The sequence below is a fragment of the Rhynchophorus ferrugineus genome, unplaced genomic scaffold (genome assembly GCF_030347505.1).
Source record: "Rhynchophorus ferrugineus isolate W39M unplaced genomic scaffold, kcgeb_rfMv2 rfM528, whole genome shotgun sequence".
Taxonomy (NCBI): domain Eukaryota; kingdom Metazoa; phylum Arthropoda; class Insecta; order Coleoptera; family Curculionidae; genus Rhynchophorus; species Rhynchophorus ferrugineus.
Window position 1 is genome coordinate 45001 of NW_027473105.1, and position 20513 is coordinate 65513.

Here is a 20513-nt window from a genome sequence, read left to right on the forward strand (position 1 = left end):
CTTTCGCCCCTATACCCAGTTCCGACGATCGATTTGCACGTCAGAATCGCTACGGACCTCCATCAGGGTTTCCCCTGACTTCGTCCTGACCAGGCATAGTTCACCATCTTTCGGGTCCCAGCGTGTACGCTCTTGGTGCGCCTCTTCTCGCGATGAGAACGAGACGCCCCGGGAATGCGAAGCGGCCACTTTTAAGGGTAAACCGCCCATCTTCCCTGAGTTCGTGCGAGACGAACTTTCACTTTCATTACGCCTTTAGGTTTAGTGATTCCCAATGACTCGCGCACATGCTAGACTCCTTGGTCCGTGTTTCAAGACGGGTCCTGAAAGTACCCAAAGCTATAGCGTCGCCGATCGGTCTAGGTCTGTTCGAGAACCTCGTCGCCAACAGTCATCAGAGGTCGGAAACGGCACCGGGTCCGATTACCGACGTGCATCTGACGCGCTTGCGACGAGCCGAACGCTAACGAGTAGCGGCCTTAAACCATTCGGTATACCGTCGAGCGAGTCGACCGCGAACACGAGGGTCCGTAAACGAAAACGGCGCGAACCGCAGTCTACGGTCTCCACCTCGAGCCTTAAGCCGACGCCCAACGGATCGCGACGTCCTACAAGGAGAAAAGTGCACGCGTTCGTCGCCGGATCGACGTACGAAAGGCGCGCGCAACGCCGAAACGTCACGTGTCACGCGATCGCACGCCGCCTACTACGAGCCGCGAATGAATTTCTCCCTTCGACCTTTCGGGTTTCTCAGGTTTACCCCTAAACGGTTTCACGTACTCTTGAACTCTCTCTTCAAAGTGCTTTTCAACTTTCCCTCACGGTACTTGTTCGCTATCGGTCTCGTGGTTATATTTAGCCTTAGATGGAGTTTACCACCCGCTTAGGGCTGCACTCTCAAGCAACCCGACTCTAAGGAGAGATCCTCTCGCCGTCAGTCACGGTCGCTACGGGCCTGGCACCCTCTATGGGCTGTTGCCCCGTTCAAGATGGACTTGGACGCGCGACGTAACGTCGAGATAATGGACCCTCCCGAACACCACATTTCCCGGCGCCCGATGTCGGTCGCGGGATTCGGTGCTGGGCTAATCCCTGTTCGCTCGCAGCTACTAAGGGAATCCTAGTTAGTTTCTTTTCCTCCGCTTAGTAATATGCTTAAATTCAGCGGGTAGTCTCACCTGCTCTGAGGTCGCTAGTTTAATATGCGTGGCGCTCGTAATCATCATAATAATGAAGATTAGGAGCCAATACGAAATATAAAAGTTTAGAATGGAAAAGACGCGCCGTCGAAAAACGGTGTTTTCTCCCTCGTATTCGAGAGACAACGCACCTACGATCCGACGTCGATTAAAAACTAATTTTATCGGATACGACGATCGTATTAATGGTGCGCGCTACGTTTATCACAAAAACGTGCGAACGACCGTTTTAAACACGTCTCATCCCTTTCATATTCGTACGACCCGTACGAGAGAGTTAGGTCACACGTACGGGTCCGCTGTCACGTTTTAGAACGTCGCGATCGAATCGCGCTTATACGCTCAGCACGCTCAGACATTTCTCGTCGATCGCGAAGATCAAAGAAAATCCGAGCAGTCTTGAAATGAGATACGACCCTCAGCCAGGAGTGGTCCGGGTATGAGATCCCAGGACCGCAATGTGCGTTCGAAATGTCGATGTTCATGTGTCCTGCAGTTCACAAGTTGACGCGCAATTAGCTGCGTTCTTCATCGACCCACGAGCCAAGTGATCCACCGTTTAGGGTAATCTTTTTTTAAGTTAGGTTTTAAACGCATATCGAAACGTTTCTATTATAAGACGACGACGACGACGACGACGCGCGCTCACGTCATAGACAGCGCTTGCGCCCCTTTCGCAGCCGCCGTCGACTTTAAAACGCTCTTACGGTTTATTTTCGTCTTCTCCACTACACACAACGAGAGGAGCGGAGACAGACTACTCGAAATGGTGACGTTCGTTGTAAATTTTCGTCGTCTCACCTCGTACGACAACAAAAGAGCATACGCTGATCATAGTTTGGCAATATTTTCGTAAACTAAATCTCACCCTTTTGGAATGAAACAAACGAAGGGTGATAAGATTTTCGTAAACTAATCACATTACCGATCATCGTATATGTTCGTCGATATGAGGATCGAAACGTCGATTAGAAATATAATTGGCAAAATCGTTTTATTTTGCGCTCGATTTGTCCATTTATAACGAAATCCGTCGTAGGCCGACGATTATTACTCGTCGTCCTATATAACAACATCTTCATCGTATATATCTCCGCTTTCGGGCGTACATCTTTTAAAACCATATATTATAGGTACCCGAAAACAGCTACGTTGACGACGTCGAAATTCGATCGGAACTTCCGAACTTCGTAGATGGCTCTTTAACGTTCGACAATGATTTTTACAGACTTGTACGTTTACCTATTATATATATATAGGCATAACAACACACTGTAATGATCCTTCCGCAGGTTCACCTACGGAAACCTTGTTACGACTTTTACTTCCTCTAAATGATCAAGTTTGGTCATCTTTTCCTACACATCGACGACGCCGAAACGCCATCGCGTGTCGATCCGAAGACCTCACTAAATCATTCAATCGGTAGTAGCGACGGGCGGTGTGTACAAAGGGCAGGGACGTAATCAACGCGAGCTTATGACTCGCGCTTACTGGGAATTCCTCGTTCATGGGGAACAATTGCAAGCCCCAATCCCTAGCACGAAGGAGGTTCAGCGGGTTACCCGGGCCGCTCGGCCAGGGAAGACACGCTGATTCCTTCAGTGTAGCGCGCGTGCGGCCCAGAACATCTAAGGGCATCACAGACCTGTTATTGCTCAATCTCGTGCGGCTAGAAGCCGCCTGTCCCTCTAAGAAGAATAGTTTGTACGCCGACAGTAAAAACCGCGCACGAACCGCGAAACCCGAAAGCAACGCGGCCGGCGGGCCTTTAGGATGTCAAAAAGCGCCTAGTTAGCAGGCTAGAGTCTCGTTCGTTATCGGAATTAACCAGACAAATCGCTCCACCAACTAAGAACGGCCATGCACCACCACCCACCGAATCAAGAAAGAGCTCTCAATCTGTCAATCCTTCCGGTGTCCGGGCCTGGTGAGGTTTCCCGTGTTGAGTCAAATTAAGCCGCAGGCTCCACTCCTGGTGGTGCCCTTCCGTCAATTCCTTTAAGTTTCAGCTTTGCAACCATACTTCCCCCGGAACCCAAAAGCTTTGGTTTCCCGGAAGCTGCCCGTCGAGTCATATTAGGGAACGTCGACGGATCGCTAGCTGGCATCGTTTAAGGTTAGAACTAGGGCGGTATCTGATCGCCTTCGAACCTCTAACTTTCGTTCTTGATCAATGAAAGCGTTTTTGGCAAATGCTTTCGCTTCTGTTCGTCTTGCGACGATCCAAGAATTTCACCTCTAACGTCGCAATACGAATGCCCCCATCCGTTCCTATTAATCATTACCTCGGGGTTCCGAAAACCAACAAAATAGAACCGAGGTCCTATTCCATTATTCCATGCATACAGTATTCAGGCGAAATTTTAGCCTGCTTTGAGCACTCTAATTTGTTCAAAGTAAACGTGCCGGCCCACCTCGACACTCAGTAAAGAGCACCGCGGCAGGATTGAGTTGGGCCGTCGTAACCACGACGCGCACAACACGCACGCCGAAACGCACGCGCGACGGCGACGCGACACGACTAAGCCCACCGGCAGGACGTCTCGCGAAAAACACGCCAGTTAACACCGCGAACGATGAACCGGCGGCGCGAGACACAAATTCGACTACGAGCTTTTTAACCGCAACAACTTTAATATACGCTATTGGAGCTGGAATTACCGCGGCTGCTGGCACCAGACTGGCCCTCCAATTGATCCTCGTTAAAGGGTTTAGAGTGTACTCATTCCGATTACGGGGCCTCGGATGAGTCCCGTATCGTTATTTTTCGTCACTACCTCCCCGTGCCGGGAGTGGGTAATTTGCGCGCCTGCTGCCTTCCTTGGATGTGGTAGCCGTTTCTCAGGCTCCCTCTCCGGAATCGAACCCTGATTCCCCGTTACCCGTTACGACCATGGTAGGCGCAGAACCTACCATCGACAGTTGATAAGGCAGACATTTGAAAGATGTGTCGCCGGTGCGAGACCGTGCGATCAGCTTAAAGTTATTCAGAGTCACCAAGTTGTACGATGACGAGCGCGAACCCGAAACCGATTGGTTTTGATCTAATAAAAGCACTCCTTCCATCTCTGGTCGGAGCTCTGTTTGCATGTATTAGCTCTAGAATTACCACAGTTATCCAAGTAATTGTGGGTACGATCTAAGGAACCATAACTGATTTAATGAGCCTTTCGCGGTTTCACCTTAATTCGGTATGTACTGAGACATGCATGGCTTAATCTTTGAGACAAGCATATGACTACTGGCAGGATCAACCAGGGAACTGTTCTTATTATTTTATCGACACGAAGCAGATAAAACAAATACAGACACAGTTTATTTTATAAGTTTGACTTATAAAGAAACGTGTGCGTAAGACGACGATATATAATATATATCGACGACTAATAAAAAGGAGGTGCATGATAGCGCGCCTAGACGACGGAAAAACCGGTCCGAGGCGCCACGCTCTTACATTTTAATATTAGTTGTCTAATAAAACAAAACGATATCATCATCTTAGACACATCTTTTGTTTTTTTTATACACAACCGATCGACTAGGCACCCAATTATCTCGATTATCGACGACGATCGTCGACTACGTCGAAAATTGGATGCCGCAAAATATCGTTCGGCGTTTATAAGACCTCGAAAAACATTCTCTCCGAACCCTTCGCTAGATAGAAATATATAAAGCGACAAGGAAACCTCGTACGAGAAACGTTTCGTGATTTTTTATTTTATTCTCGCTCGGAGAGCAGAGAGCTATCGCAAAATGTGTTGCTGTTTTATGAACGTTCCGATGAAAAACCGATACGTCCATAAAAATAATAATTCCAATCGCATATGAATCGTGGATCATCTTCTTCTAACGAAGCCGAATGTTCCCGCCGAATTCGCGATCTCGCAGTGATACCGTCGTCGTCGTCGTACGCTTCCCGATATATCGAAAAAAACCGACCAGGAAGAACAACGAAACGACGATACAAAATCGCGAGAGCGTTACGAATATATAATAACACGACGAAATACGCTTTTTATTTAGATAAATAAAAAAATACGGTTCGGATCTTATATATTAACATATAATATGTAATACCACCTTCGCTGATCAAAAGCCACTCGGTAAAAGTGTCACAGCGCCGGTCGACCCGACCCGTCGTATCCGTCTCTCGTATCGCCCCACGTAGAAGCGCACACGATTTAAGCGCGGGTCTCTCGCCAGCTATCGGAAATGTATGGGTGTTTTAGAACAGATCGTTTATACGGACGTTGCGCAAATTTTTCGTTTTTACGTCTGCCCGTTCTCGTTATTATCGGAATGTTCCGATGAATAAACTTTAGCTTTAGACAACGTGAACTTCTAAAGCAATAATTTTAACCTCTCGTGTTAATACGTCCTCAGGCCGTTTCTAGACTGCCGATCACGTTCTTTAAAAGTCGGAAAATTCCGATCCATAAAATTATGCTAGTAGAATGTAAAGATCCTTCATAGGATGGATACTGTCACATATCGATACGGCGATCGGAGTAAAACTGTTCTCACGTATTTCAGGACATTTTAGGTTGTTACGTCGGCCCGTTCGTTATTATCGGTATATACCTATGAATAAATGTTTTGCTTGTAGAACGTAAGATTCCAAAAGAATGATTCGCCGAAACGATGGTGCACCCTTACGATCGGATATTTGCCGCTTATTGGCCATTTTCTATAATTCATCCGTTAGATATCGTTTATCGACTACGGATAAGGTTTTCCGATATCAGAATGTTCCTAAGGATGATTCGAAAGTGATTTGAACGAAGAATTTGATAGAATGAATCCTTTATTTATCCATTGAGTACAGGGTACGGAGTGTCTGCGGGGTCAGCTAATATATTATATTTCTCTCTCGACGTAATGGTAACTCGAAGTCCGAACCGCGCTCATGAAGCTCGGTTTCAATCCAATCCATGTTGGTCGGTTCCTCGAGAGGAACGCCGTATCTTCGCGGTCGACCGCCTAATGAATCAGGTGGTAAAAGTCCAAGCCCAGCGCGGCAACGGCAGGCGCGTTCAACGTTTTAACTGCCAATTCTACGGTCATTCATCGGCCAACTGTAAAGCCACTCCGGCCTACGTCAAGTCCCAAAGACAGAAATTCCCCGCCGAAATGCACCAACTGTTGAGAACCATACACCGCAAATTACTCGGGATGCAAGTGCCGACCTACTCCAAAAACAACCAAACCCAAAAGACCAATTCCTCCCCCCACTCATGTACGGGGAACTCAAGATAACAGTCGTCTGGCTGGTCTGGATTCCACTAGAACACGAACCCGATCTCCATTGGCGAAATACTCTTCGGAACATATTCAGATGACCAAGGAGATTTTCAGGCCATTTTCAACGCCATCAACCACACAGCTATTGGAAGAATTACTATCGGCCGGGATAATAGATGAGTTGGAACTTGGGCTTATTGCTCCAAGCGAACCAACTCACTACTCCTCCAATCGACCGACAATAATTGACTTTTTTATCTATCAAAATTCGAATCAAGCCTCTGACCTGCAAGTACTCCAAGATATCGATTCTGACCACAGGCCTATCCTCCTCACCCACCATCAGCGATTTTCCACTGAGTTCCACTGTCCCCAAGCAAGGTCAACCTAGTAAACGAAAAAAAAAGTATCTTCTCTTTGACGATCCTCATTATATTAGGACGATAGTTCCATTCTAAATTCTTGATTAATTACAGTTCCTATTTGTTCATTTCGAGACGTTCCCGTGATTAATACTTATCGTGTAGAAATTAGCCACAATCCACAATTAGCCACAGTTAGGAAAAATAAATTAATTATCATATAGTCATAAACGTAATAAAAATGAATACACATATTTTCGAAGTCACTCCAGAAATACTTTACCTTATTTTTAAATAACAATCTCGGGCCGTACCATTTTTACAAAACTTATTCTATATACTTACTATATAACAGATTATAATGATATAATATAATTCAATACAATAACTACAATATATATATATATATCTGAAAATTCTGTTTTTATAAAATGTCAGCTACTGTTTAACATTTCATTTTTTAAAATGTATATCCAATTGTGGTTCTGAAAAGAACCGATTTTGCAGGTAAGTAGTATATTGAAACACACATAGGTATGTGAATTAATTTACTTAGAACTGGTATATTTGGTGACTGCTTTGGTACCTTCGCTAACGGCGTGCTTAGCCAACTCACCGGGTAACAATAACCTAACGGCGGTTTGGATTTCTCTGCTCGTGATCGTTGATCTCTTATTGTAATGGGCGAGACGCGACGCTTCGGCGGCTATCCTTTCGAATATATCGTTCACGAAAGAATTCATGATCGACATGGCCTTGCTGGAGATACCCGTATCGGGATGAACCTGCTTTAAAACTTTGTATATGTAAATCGCATAGCTTTCCTTCCTCCTGCGCTTCTTTTTCTTGTCGCTCTTAGAGATATTTTTCTGGGCTTTTCCGGCTTTCTTGGCCGCCTTACCGCTTGTCTTCGGTGGCATTTCGAAATAAAAATCCCGACGTCTCACGTACCTCAAAGAGTACTTAACTAAAAAAATGCCTTTAATTCTAGAACTTATAACATTCGAAGGAACACTTCTAAGCCCCGCCCATAGCCCGAGTTAGAGTCTGATTGGTCGCGTATGATATAACGAGTTTGGCTCGCGGACAAAATTCCAGGCCGATCTGTAAGAAATTTCCAGTACCGTTTTTGATTTAAAGGTGAGCAGTATCTAACAACGATCGAGATTAACATGTCCGGACGTGGTAAAGGCGGAAAAGTGAAGGGAAAGGCGAAGTCTCGTTCCAATCGTGCGGGATTACAATTTCCTGTCGGTCGTATTCACCGACTTCTAAGGAAAGGAAATTATGCCGAACGCGTAGGGGCCGGTGCTCCCGTTTACTTAGCTGCCGTAATGGAATATCTGGCGGCCGAAGTTCTCGAGTTGGCGGGTAACGCCGCTAGAGACAACAAGAAAACAAGGATTATCCCTAGGCATTTACAATTGGCCATCAGAAACGACGAGGAATTGAATAAACTGTTATCTGGCGTTACTATTGCCCAGGGCGGCGTCTTGCCTAACATTCAAGCAGTATTATTGCCTAAAAAGACAGACAGCAAAACCAAATAGATAACGCAAACCGTTTAAAGTTTTGCATACGCCCTTTAATATCGGTCCTTTTCAGGGCCAACAAAATCGTATAAAAAAGAAGTTAGAATACGCGTTCTTATTAAAGAATAAATATTAACTAGAAAATTTATAAATAATCTGATCTGTACTGAATATTCCTTTATTACTGTTTTAGAGTATCGATCGATCGGTTCCCTAATTAGTTACGGCTCTATCTAGAAAATAATCATTTAAGTAATAATAAGATAATAAATAAATTATATAAATATTCTTTCTTTTATAAAGTTATATTGTGGTTCTGAAAAGAACCGTTTTTTTTTTCTATTAAAAAAATACGGTCTTGGACGAACGTATTTTTTAGGGAAGTCGTAGCACGTCCAGGAGTGTCGGGATATTTGTAATTTTCAACTCCGTGTCTTCTTGATCTGACGATGAAATGTGTCGCCTGTTTAATATATCGTCATACGTAGTAGAAATAGTTTTATTTCTTTTTCTTTGGTGATACTGGTTTTTTAGTTTTCGCACCTTCACCAGCGGCAACACGAACAGTTGAGGTCGTCGTCTTAGCACTTTTCGGTTTAGGCGCCTTGGGCTTTTTCGTAGGTCCGGCTTTATTAGATTTTTTCGCTTTGGAAGGCGATTTCGGGGATCTTGCGGCCGTGTTGCTTTTTGCTGCTTTCGAAGATGAACTATTAGCGGCGGCATTGGAAGCGGACGTAGTCGTGGCGGCGGTAGATTTCTTTCCTGTTTTCTTTTCGACGGCTTTTTTGGCAGAAGCTTTTTTCTCGGCCAAAGTTGCAGATTCACCTTTCTTACTTTTAGCTGTGGTTTTCTTAGTTGAGGCGGAGGCGGCGGTCGTCTTTTTTTCCGTTTTCTCTGAGGTTTTTTTGGCAGACGCTTTTTTACCACCGGCTGTCGTAGCTGTCGCGGCACCTCCTACTGGTTTTCGTTTATTTTTCTGTCCGGTTTTGGCAGTGGCCGTTTTTCTTTTCTTCGTACCTGCGGCTGTCGTACCTCCTGCTTTACGTGCCGAAGCCGCTAATTTAAATGATCCGGAAGCTCCTTTGCCCTTCGTTTGTACCAAAACACCCGAAGCGATCCACGTCTTTATATATTTCTTTATAAAGGGCGATAATTTGTCAGCATCCACTTTGTAATTGGCCGCTATGTATTTTTTAATAGCTCTGAAGGAAGTTCCGCCTTTCTCTTTCAATCCTTTAATTGCACTCGTTACCATATCAGCGATCGGAGGATGACTAACTTTCGATTTAGAACTCTTCGCCTTGCTCGAAGTGGATTTTTCTTTCTTCCCTCCTGCAGACGAACCTGCGCTACCGGCTGTAGCTGATGCGGCTCCCGTAGCCGACACCGAAGATGAATTCGACCCGGCCGGTGTGCCTGTTGACGATGCGTTAACAACGGCGGCGGAATTTCCTCCACTCCCTTGATTCGACGAAGGAGAAACCGCTTGTCCGCTAATATCGACGTCCGACATTCTGATATAATTTCTTAATTTTCTTATAAGAACGTTCTAATCACGATTCGTTTGACAAAGTTACGTACGTGCGTATGCTTCTCGTTCGCGTATTTTAACTGTCTGGCGGTCGCTCTCATTTAATGCGTACCCTATATGATATGAGCCGAACGGAGGACTGAACGGTCGAGCGCGAACGACGTTCCATATTCCGGCTTCGTCGAAACGTTCATCGAGCTTGGAACCGTTTACTTATTTCTCATATTAAATACATAAATCCTTTAGAATATCATACGATTTATGTTCGAGGCGTTAAAAGATAAAACGTAGTAGAAGTAGCAAACTTTACCAATAAATTTTACGTTGACTATCGTCTTAGAAGGAAGCACAAAATCAAGCGTTGCTCTCGATTCCGTCGAAACTACCAATTTACATTCGAGTTATAGACTTTCGGTTATAACTATGAAAATATATCTTTTCAAATCTACGTCCCCCGATATATCGTCTTTTGATATAAATGCAATTCCGTACAGATCTAATGCTATTATTGGAGAAACGAGACATATTATTCCTAATTGATGCGGTACAGATTGTTCGTTGTCCAAAACGAATCTATATCGAAACGTACCGTTGTCGAATTAACTGTAAGAAAACAATGACATGAAAATTAACCGATCCTATACTAATATACTTCTTATTTAACGGTTTCTTAACACCATCCGAACTCTGGGTTACAATCGAACGTATCGGGTGAGCAACGATATCGAGACGTCTATAAGAATATCGTGTCAAACCCTTCTGTATCGATACAATGCTCATATATATTATAGTATATTTTGCTTCTTTAGTTGAAATCTGTTTTCATAAATAGTTATCTAAAGTCAATAAATACATGGAACGCGATCTCCATACATACGTGCGTAGAACTACCGTACCTTCTTTGAAATCTTAAGGATTCTCCAAGCTCATCGACGCGAAGTTTATCTCGGAGTATTTTCTCTCTAAAGGAAAACTATATTAAAGCTTCAACGAAGATTCGGTATTCGATTGTTCACCATCATTTACATTCTTGTCATTAACCTAACATTTATTATGAAATCTTATTTTAAACTTTATCTATCTTTTTATATTACGATCGTCTATTATAATGCAGTATATTTGTTACTTTACAAGTAAATCTTAGATGAAAGGAGCAGATATTTAATAAAATTTAACGTCATCTTAGTCCATTTTCGAATAATAAATTTTCTTTTTTTATGCTAGTAAATTTGTGGCTCTGAAAAGAACCGTTGTTTTCTTTAGTTGAATAGATACGTTGTTCTGTTTTAATTGGTCAGCATATATAATACTTTATTTAACCGCCAAATCCGTATAGGGTTCGTCCTTGGCGTTTGAGGGCGTATACTACATCCATGGCAGTAACGGTTTTCCTTTTGGCGTGTTCGGTATAAGTGACGGCGTCTCTGATAACGTTTTCCAAAAATACTTTTAATACACCTCTGGTTTCTTCATAAATTAGACCGGATATACGTTTAACTCCACCCCGCCTAGCCAATCTTCTGATGGCGGGTTTCGTAATACCTTGGATATTATCACGAAGCACTTTACGATGCCGCTTAGCGCCTCCTTTTCCCAAACCTTTACCACCTTTACCTCTGCCCGTCATGATTTATTCAATTTAGTATTAAAAGAAAGCAAATTTATAATCGAATTGTGCAGCGTACACCTCGAATACTACGGGTAACTATTTCAATTTCAAATCCTACCATGGGTTTTGTTGAGTTCGAATCGGGTCCCGCCCACAGATGCTAGCCGGACCAATCAGAATATCTTCACACATTATTAAAAAGGGAGATTTCTTTGACACCTTCGATCAGTTTCCAAAAGTTCGTTGGTGCTTGCGCTTGTAATTCTTCCTACACGTTTGAAGTCAGACCCGTTTAGACGATGGCTCGTACCAAGCAAACTGCTCGAAAATCAACCGGAGGTAAGGCTCCCAGAAAACAATTGGCTACTAAAGCAGCCAGGAAAAGCGCTCCCGCTACCGGTGGTGTTAAAAAACCGCATCGTTACAGACCCGGTACGGTCGCTCTAAGAGAAATCCGACGCTATCAGAAGAGTACCGAATTATTGATTAGGAAATTGCCTTTCCAACGATTGGTTCGCGAAATCGCTCAGGATTTCAAGACCGATTTACGTTTCCAAAGTTCGGCAGTGATGGCTTTGCAAGAAGCTAGCGAGGCCTATTTGGTTGGTCTCTTTGAAGACACCAATTTGTGTGCGATCCATGCTAAACGAGTAACTATCATGCCTAAGGACATTCAATTAGCCAGACGCATTAGAGGCGAACGTGCATAAATGCTACGGCTGTCCTATATTAAGGTCGTTTTTTGTATTTATATGAAAAAAAAAGGTTCTTCTCAGAACCACCAACTTCTATTAGAAAAAAGAGACATTGATATTTTTTCCGTTTATATGACGCTTTAGTTATAATATTTGTGAATTGAATTTAGAATATTATGCTCACAAATATATTGTGAATATTGAGGAATCCTTAGTAATAAGGTGTGAACACCTGCTGGATTGACTTGAAGTTTATATCACGATAAGAAAGGGGTATCACATATACTGTTATTATGTTACCGTAAAGGAATGAATATATAAAATAAAATATTTTTTTCTGGATATTTTAACATTTTTATGAACGATTACTATATTTTAATTTATTTGACTTCGTATATATCCTATCTTCTTAACAATAGTTTATTTCTTTTTTTCTTCTTTAAACATTTTGGGGCTCTGAAAAGAGCCGTTTTCCACCCTTCATATTATTATGATCACCTTCAAAATAATATATTTCGTTTACTTAGAACTGGTATATTTAGTGACAGCTTTGGTACCTTCGCTAACGGCATGCTTAGCCAATTCACCGGGTAACAATAACCTAACGGCGGTTTGGATTTCTCTGCTCGTGATGGTCGATCTTTTATTGTAATGGGCGAGGCGCGACGCTTCGGCGGCTATCCTTTCGAATATATCGTTCACGAAAGAATTCATAATCGACATGGCCTTGCTGGAAATACCCGTATCGGGATGAACCTGCTTTAAAACTTTGTATATGTAAATCGCGTAGCTTTCCTTCCTCCTACGCTTTTTTTTCTTATCGCTCTTAGAAATGTTTTTCTGGGCTTTTCCAGCCTTTTTTTGCCGCTTTACCGCTTGTCTTCGGTGGCATTTTAAACGAATGAGATTCGCGACCTACCCATACAGCAAAAGATAAAAGGACTAAACCGAAATATACCTATAGTCGTTTAATTATTTGATAAATGACGCTACACTTCTAAGCTCCGCCCATTCTTGGCGTTATGTCGTAGAAAGCTCTGATTGGTCGAGTAGGAAACGTACTAGTGTTTTGAGAAGTTGCCGAATAAAAGCTATTCGCTGGACAGTTCACTGCCAGTTGTTCATTCGTTGTCGAAAGGACGTGAGCGTTGTCGCCATTAGTTTTTCGGTTATTTTTAGTTTAAAAAAGTTAGCAATACAATGTCTGACGTGGTAAGGGTGGAAAAGTGAAGGGAAAGGCGAAATCTCGTTCCAACCGAGCGGGATTACAATTTCCTGTTGGCCGTATTCACCGGCTTTTAAGGAAAGGAAATTATGCCGAACGCGTAGGGGCCGGTGCTCCCGTCTACTTAGCTGCCGTAATGGAATATTTGGCGGCCGAAGTTCTCGAGTTGGCAGGTAACGCCGCTAGAGACAACAAGAAAACAAGGATTATCCCTAGGCATTTACAATTGGCCATCAGAAATGACGAAGAAACTGAAACAAACTCCTCTCCGGTGTTACTATAGCCCAGGGCGGCGTTCTACCAAACATCCAGGCCGTATTGTTACCGAAAAAAACAGATAGTAAAACCAAATAAGTTACATGAGCCTTAGGGTTTTTGTGTCGTACAAAAACCTTTTAACTATCGGTCCTTTTCAGGACCACCAAAATAATAAAACAAAAAAAGAACTTAAAATTAAAACTCATATTATGACTTGCACTTACTAATTATTTAAAATATTCTAATAAACAGTTTAAGTACTTTAAAGATTGTTTTTTGGGTGTGTAAGATAAATTAAGAGACATTCCAATACCAATAATTATCGTTTTATTAAACAACAATTAAGTCGAAATAATATGAAGGATTTATTTCTAGCGGTTCTCCTTTAGTAAAATCGAACCGTATTATAACATCGCGCCTTGTATATAATCTATGTAATTAACGATGAATTTAAGGGGCGGTCTATTTATTAAGTATAGAGTTTTAGAATCCAAACCCTCAAATAATTAGGGCCAGTTATACTTAAATTATTATTTTAAATAAAATTATGATGATTGTAATGATTGAAAGATTATCCTTAAATCCTAATAGAGCTTCCGTTTTTTAAATATCGATAAATTTGTGGTTCTGAAAAGAACCGTTGTTTAATTTTTTCTAAAATTAATTTTGAGGGTCACATTTCACGTTAGTTCGCGAATAAAATGTGACTTAACCTCCAAACCCGTATAATGTACGTCCTTGACGTTTCAAGGCGTATACTACATCCATTGCGGTAACGGTTTTTCTTTTGGCGTGTTCGGTATATGTAACGGCATCTCTGATGACGTTTTCCAAAAACACTTTTAAAACACCTCTGGTCTCTTCGTAAATCAGACCAGATATACGTTTTACGCCGCCTCGTCTAGCCAATCTTCTAATGGCGGGCTTCGTAATACCTTGGATATTATCACGAAGCACTTTACGATGCCGCTTGGCTCCTCCTTTTCCCAAACCTTTACCACCTTTACCTCTGCCGGTCATCTTTTATCGAACCTAATACAAAAAAAATAAATGATCTCGAATAAGTAGCGCGCTCACAACACGAGTGCTACGGACAACTGTTGTCGATTACATTCAATCAGCCCGGTTTTGTAGACTTAGGATTGAGTTCCGCCCACTGGCACAAAACGGACCAATCAGATTAGATAACATGTTATAAAAAGGACTCTCTGATTTTATGACCGAATCAGTCCGAAAGGGGTCGCCGTCGTTTGCGTTGTTAATTTTTCTCATTACCTCTATTTTAAAAATATGGCTCGTACCAAGCAAACTGCGCGAAAATCAACAGGAGGTAAAGCTCCTAGGAAACAATTGGCTACCAAAGCGGCCAGGAAAAGCGCTCCAGCTACCGGTGGCGTTAAGAAACCACATCGCTACCGACCTGGGACGGTCGCTTTGCGGGAGATTCGTCGTTATCAAAAGAGCACCGAATTATTGATTAGGAAATTACCTTTTCAACGATTGGTTCGCGAAATCGCTCAAGATTTCAAGACCGATTTACGTTTTCAAAGTTCGGCGGTAATGGCTTTACAAGAGGCCAGCGAAGCTTATTTAGTTGGCCTTTTTGAGGATACTAATTTATGTGCGATACATGCAAAGCGAGTAACCATCATGCCAAGGATATTCAGCTAGCCAGACGTATCAGAGGCGAACGTGCCTAAACTTTATTTTCTATCATTTATAATACTCTACTTATAGTCGTATTTTGCAACAAAAAAAAACGGTTCTTTTCAGAACCACCTAAATTTAATCAAAGAAAAAGAAGATAATTCAATTAATATTCTTTTATCGATATTTATATAAACCACTAAAAGAGTTATGGATTTTTATCTCAGAGTTATATTCGACCTACATGTTAGTAATTAATAACAGTCGGTGTACTTATACGCATTGTTTTTAAAAACTAAAGAAAAAATAATGTAATCACTAATAACCAAAGAATAATAATATACTGTTGATAACAAAATTTGTATTTCAATATTGGATACTACAGCTGTATAATATATAAAATTAATTTTTTTAAGATTATTTCTTTTTTTATTTATCTAAATTGTGGCTCTGAAAAGAACCGTTTTCTCCTTTATGATATTCAAGGCTTATGGTTTACTTAGAACTGGTATATTTAGTGACGGCTTTGGTACCTTCACTAACGGCGTGCTTAGCCAATTCACCGGGCAGCAATAATCGCACGGCAGTTTGGATTTCTCTGCTTGTGATAGTAGATCTTTTATTGTAATGAGCGAGACGGACGCTTCGGCGGCTATCCTTTCGAATATATCGTTCACGAAAGAATTCATGATCGACATGGCCTTGCTGGGAGATACCCGTATCGGGATGAACTTGCTTTAAAACTTTGTAAATGTAGATCGCGTAGCTTTCCTTCCTCTGCGTTTCTTTTTCTTGTCACTTTTGGAGATATTTTTCTGAGCCTTACCGGCCTTTTTGGCCGCCTTACCGCTTGTTTTCGGAGGCATTTCGAAATAAATATTACGATATTAAAGGAACCACGAAAAGTACTAGACTAAAACAAATTTCAGGAATCCTTAGAATTTATAGGCTCCTTAAATACACTCCTAAGCCCCGCCTATTATCTGAGTTAGCCTTTCATTGGTCGCGTACGAGATCATGCGTTCGGCTTACGAACAAAATTCGTTGCTAGTATGTTGACAGTTTTAGTACAGATTTCAACCTCTAAGGCGAGCGAGTTCTAGAAGCAATCGATAGTAAAATGTCCCGGACGTGGTAAAGGCGGAAAAGTGAAGGGAAAGGCGAAGTCTCGTTCTAACCGAGCGGGATTACAATTCCCTGTCGGTCGTATTTCACAGACTATTTAAGGAAAGGGAATTATGCCGAACGCGTAGGGGCCGGTGCTCCCGTCTACTTAGCTGCCGTAATGGAATATCTGGCAGCCGAGGTTCTCGAATTGGCGGGTAACGCCGCTAGAGATAACAAGAAAACCAGGATTATCCCTAGGCATTTGCAATTGGCCATCAGAAACGACGAGAATTGAACAAACTCCTATCCGGAGTTACTATAGCCCAGGGCGGCGTTCTGCCAAATATCCAAGCTGTATTGTTACCTAAAAAGACAGATAGCAAAACTAAATAAAACGAATGTAACCTATTTTATCATCAAATATCGGTCCTTTTCAGGGACCACCAAGACAGTTGAAAAAGAGAATTTTATTATTTTAGCTTAAGTAGTAAAATAACAGGCATAAGTTTTAATTTTGAGAGGTTTTGTGATATACGACAGAGTTACGACGATATTTTATAGATCGCAATACTTTTGACAATACCTTTCTCTGAATCTTCGTGCATGCAGTCTCTTCTTAATGAGAGTATTGAACAATATCCATTTTATTGTATCGATATCGTATCTTTCTAATTTCTCATTCATTTCATTAATTATTTCCTAATTGTTATGATCGGATTTGCAAAGATTAGGATTTCTGTATATCGAACCGGTACATGTCAGCTGTATTTATGAGGTTATGTTATTTGTTCTTAGAATTTGATGTGATCAATTGAAAATGAGATGAAAGTTGCTTTAATTTATCGTTTCGGACCGACTATTAGTGCGTGTCATCGTTTGGAGATTACTATGGAACATAATTGTGCGACGAGTTATGATAGACTGTCATTTATTGTTGCGACTGGATTTGGTGGTCTCCAGCTATATATGCGTTTATTATTTATAATTGTCGATCCGATTCACTACCTACTAATTCTATATTGTGAATTTTTAGTTTAATGATCATGTCCCTTACTGTTGGACCAACACCCCACTTGGATGCATTGGTAACGATGACTGTCTCCGTAGGAAGGCCATGCATGACAGTCAACCCATGTATTTCTTTTCATTAGGGTAGTTTATACAGTAAGTGTCTATTTATTGACTATAGGGTACCAATTAGTTACTTCGTATGGTTTACCTTTAAGGTAATTGAATGATATTGTTGCTTTTAGTGAGCAACTAAATGACATTGAGAGATTTGACCGGATGTTAGTTTGAAGATGTTTATATATTCCATGCAACAAATCTTTCGCTTATTCCGAGTTGCTGCGGTTATACACAGTTACTGACTTGCCCCTTGACATCCTCTCGGATGTGCACTTCCTTTGAGGATTATCCGTGATGACCTGTATTGCCTTATATAATTAGCATTTTTGAGTAAGTTTGAAATCTAGGTGAGAGTGCCGTTTATGTATGTATATGTTTTGTTAATCTAGTGATTTATCATAGGTTACTTATTGTTGTTATTGCAATTTAGGTTAGATTGTTTCGAAGAGCCTTCCTTGATGTGAATATATCTCTTCCTTTGTTTCGACTGTGGGTGAATTCTGATGCTTAGCTAAGGATATTTTATATCATATTCTATTTATATCATTAATTTAGAATAGAATAGAATATAATATAATACAATTTTCAAAGATTTTTAATGATATTCTTGACAATTTTACGCTTCTCTATATTTGAAAATCCTATTCTTTGATTGTCTTGGTTCTCGCTAGATGGCGCGCGCCGCCTGATTTCTTTCTCTACTTTATGTCGTTGGATATTGTTTTCGTCCTCTCATTCATTAGAATTGACGTACACGCATTGGAGGTTATGTCTTCGTTCTGTTTAAACGTTTTGTTTATTTTATTTTGTTATTGTTGTGTTTTTAGGTTTTCTTATGGATTAGACCGATCTTATGTGATTTGTCGACCTGTGACTTGTTTGTTTTTACCCCCTCGCACCACTTGGAGGTTATGTCGGACACCATCTGTGTCACTAGATTGTACTTTTGTATGAATATTTCGTATTATTTCAGGGGTGAATTTGACGCCGTAGATATGTTTTGATATTGTTTAACCACTTTTATTTCATTTTATTTTGTTGCTAGTCACCTTCCAATTAAGATACCAGCGGTGTATTTACATTTTTTGTATTTTTTAGGTTATCCGTGTCCAGTTCCCCTGACAGAACTGGTAGAGCCGACCGTGATCAATCTGGAAATCACATGTCCGAAGCTATCCGCATCAACCTGCGGTTCCTCTGCACTTGATGACCGAACGCCAACAGGCCAGGATTCTACCTTTGCTTAAGTACTTTCGGATATGTTGAATACTACATTTGTTTATATTAGACTTATCTGCTCGAAGTTTATTAGTTAGATGACTTATATGTTTGATTTGCAAGGTATGAGGTCTATTGAGATAGCGACCCCGTAGGACGGTGCAGTAACTTCGTGATTGTGTTTCATATTGTTCAATCATTCCTAATGCCAAATCATCCTCCCATCGAATATCAATAGTCTAGTTATGATTTTTAATGTTTTAGGTTAGGGGAGTCTTGGCAGAGTTGACGGAACTGGCCGTGTCCGAGTGGTGGAATGGACAAAGCACCCTGGGACCATTGCTACTATGAGTTTGCCAATTTTCCACACTACAAGATGAGCATATTTGTCTTTCTCTATGATTAGGACTATCGCTGAAACAGTAGTCCTAGCAAGTCCTACTCCCCAAGCGGAGAGAAGTTAGGGGGGCAGGTAGGAAATCTCGTTAATCCATGCACGCGCCTTCCTGATATGTTCGGGCATAGGCTGCGGTTGTCAAGGGCGGTGGTAGTTAGTCCCGCCGTTTACCCGCGCTCGGCATCTCGATCCTTCTCTGAACGGATGCGAACGCGATCTGCTGAGCTGGTCTTTCCTGCGTAGTATATGGACATTTTGAAATGTAGACTATCTGTCTATGGCTCTGGTGCTTGTTAAAACTCCGAGCTGGTCTTTCCTGCGTAAGTATCGGGGACGGTTCACGTACGGGTCTCCGAGCGCCTGTTCGGTTCCGTCGCGGCAGTATTGCGTAAAATTTTAGATAAGGACAGTGGGAATCTCGTTAATCCATGCACGCGCCTTCCTGATATGTTCGGGCATAGGCTGCGGTTGTCAAGGTGGTGGTAGTTAGTCCCGCCGTTTACCCGCGCTCGGCATCTCGATCCTTCTCTGAACGGATCCGAACGCGATCTGCTGAGCTGGTCTTTCCTGCGTAAGTATATGGACATTTTGAAATGTAGACTATCTGTCTATGGCTCTGGTGCTTGTTAAAGCTCCGAGCTGGTCTTTCCTGCGTAAGTATCGGGGACGGTTCACGTACGGGGTCTCCGAGCGATGGACGAACCTGTTCGGTTCCGTCGCGGCAGTATTGCGTAAAATTTTAGATAAGGACAGTGGGAATCTCGTTAATCCATGCACGCGCCTTCCTGATATGTTCGGGCATAGGCTGCGGTTGTCAAGGTGGTGGTAGTTAGTCCCGCCGTTTACCCGCGCTCGGCATCTCGATCCTTCTCTGAACGGATCCGAACGCGATCTTAGTTAGGGACATTTTGAAATGTAGACCATGAGTCTATGGCTCAGGTGCTTGTTAAAGGTCTGAGCTGTCTTTCCTGCGTAAGTATATGGACATTTTGAAATGTAGACTATCTGTCTATGGCTCTGGTGCTTGTTAAAGCTCCGAGCTGGTCTTTCCTGCGTAAGTATCGGGGGACGGTTCACGTACGGGTCTCCGAGCGCCTGTTCGGTTCCGTCGCGGCCGTATTACGTAAAAATTTTAGATAAGGACAGTGGGAATCTCGTTAATCCATGCACGCGCCTTCCTGATATGTTCGGGCATAGGCTGCGGTTGTCAAGGTGGTGGTAGTTAGTCCCGCCGTTTACCCGCGCTCGGCATCTCGATCCTTCTCTGAACGGATCCGAACGCGATCTTAGTTAGGGACATTTTGAAATGTAGACCATGAGTCTATGGCTCTGGTGCTTGTTAAAGGTCTGAGCTGGTC

General features: G+C 42.2%; 3 non-coding genes across 3 annotated transcripts in view; all 3 read right to left on the bottom strand.

Annotated features, from left to right (window-relative positions):
* The window catches only part of LOC143206042 (large subunit ribosomal RNA), a 3939-nt gene extending 2747 nt beyond the window's left edge, over positions 1 to 1192 (bottom strand). The window contains exon 1 of the ribosomal RNA XR_013008078.1: positions 1 to 1192. This exon is cut by the window's left edge and continues 2747 nt beyond it. This is a non-coding gene — a ribosomal RNA (large subunit ribosomal RNA).
* A 419-nt stretch (positions 1193 to 1611) lies between these two features.
* On the bottom strand, positions 1612 to 1766 carry LOC143206043 (5.8S ribosomal RNA). Its single transcript, XR_013008079.1, has one exon. It is a non-coding gene; the product is annotated as a 5.8S ribosomal RNA (ribosomal RNA).
* A 708-nt stretch (positions 1767 to 2474) lies between these two features.
* LOC143206044 (small subunit ribosomal RNA) lies at positions 2475 to 4463 on the bottom strand. Its single transcript, XR_013008080.1, has one exon. It is a non-coding gene; the product is annotated as a small subunit ribosomal RNA (ribosomal RNA).
* Positions 4464 to 20513: the final 16050 nt, after the last annotated feature.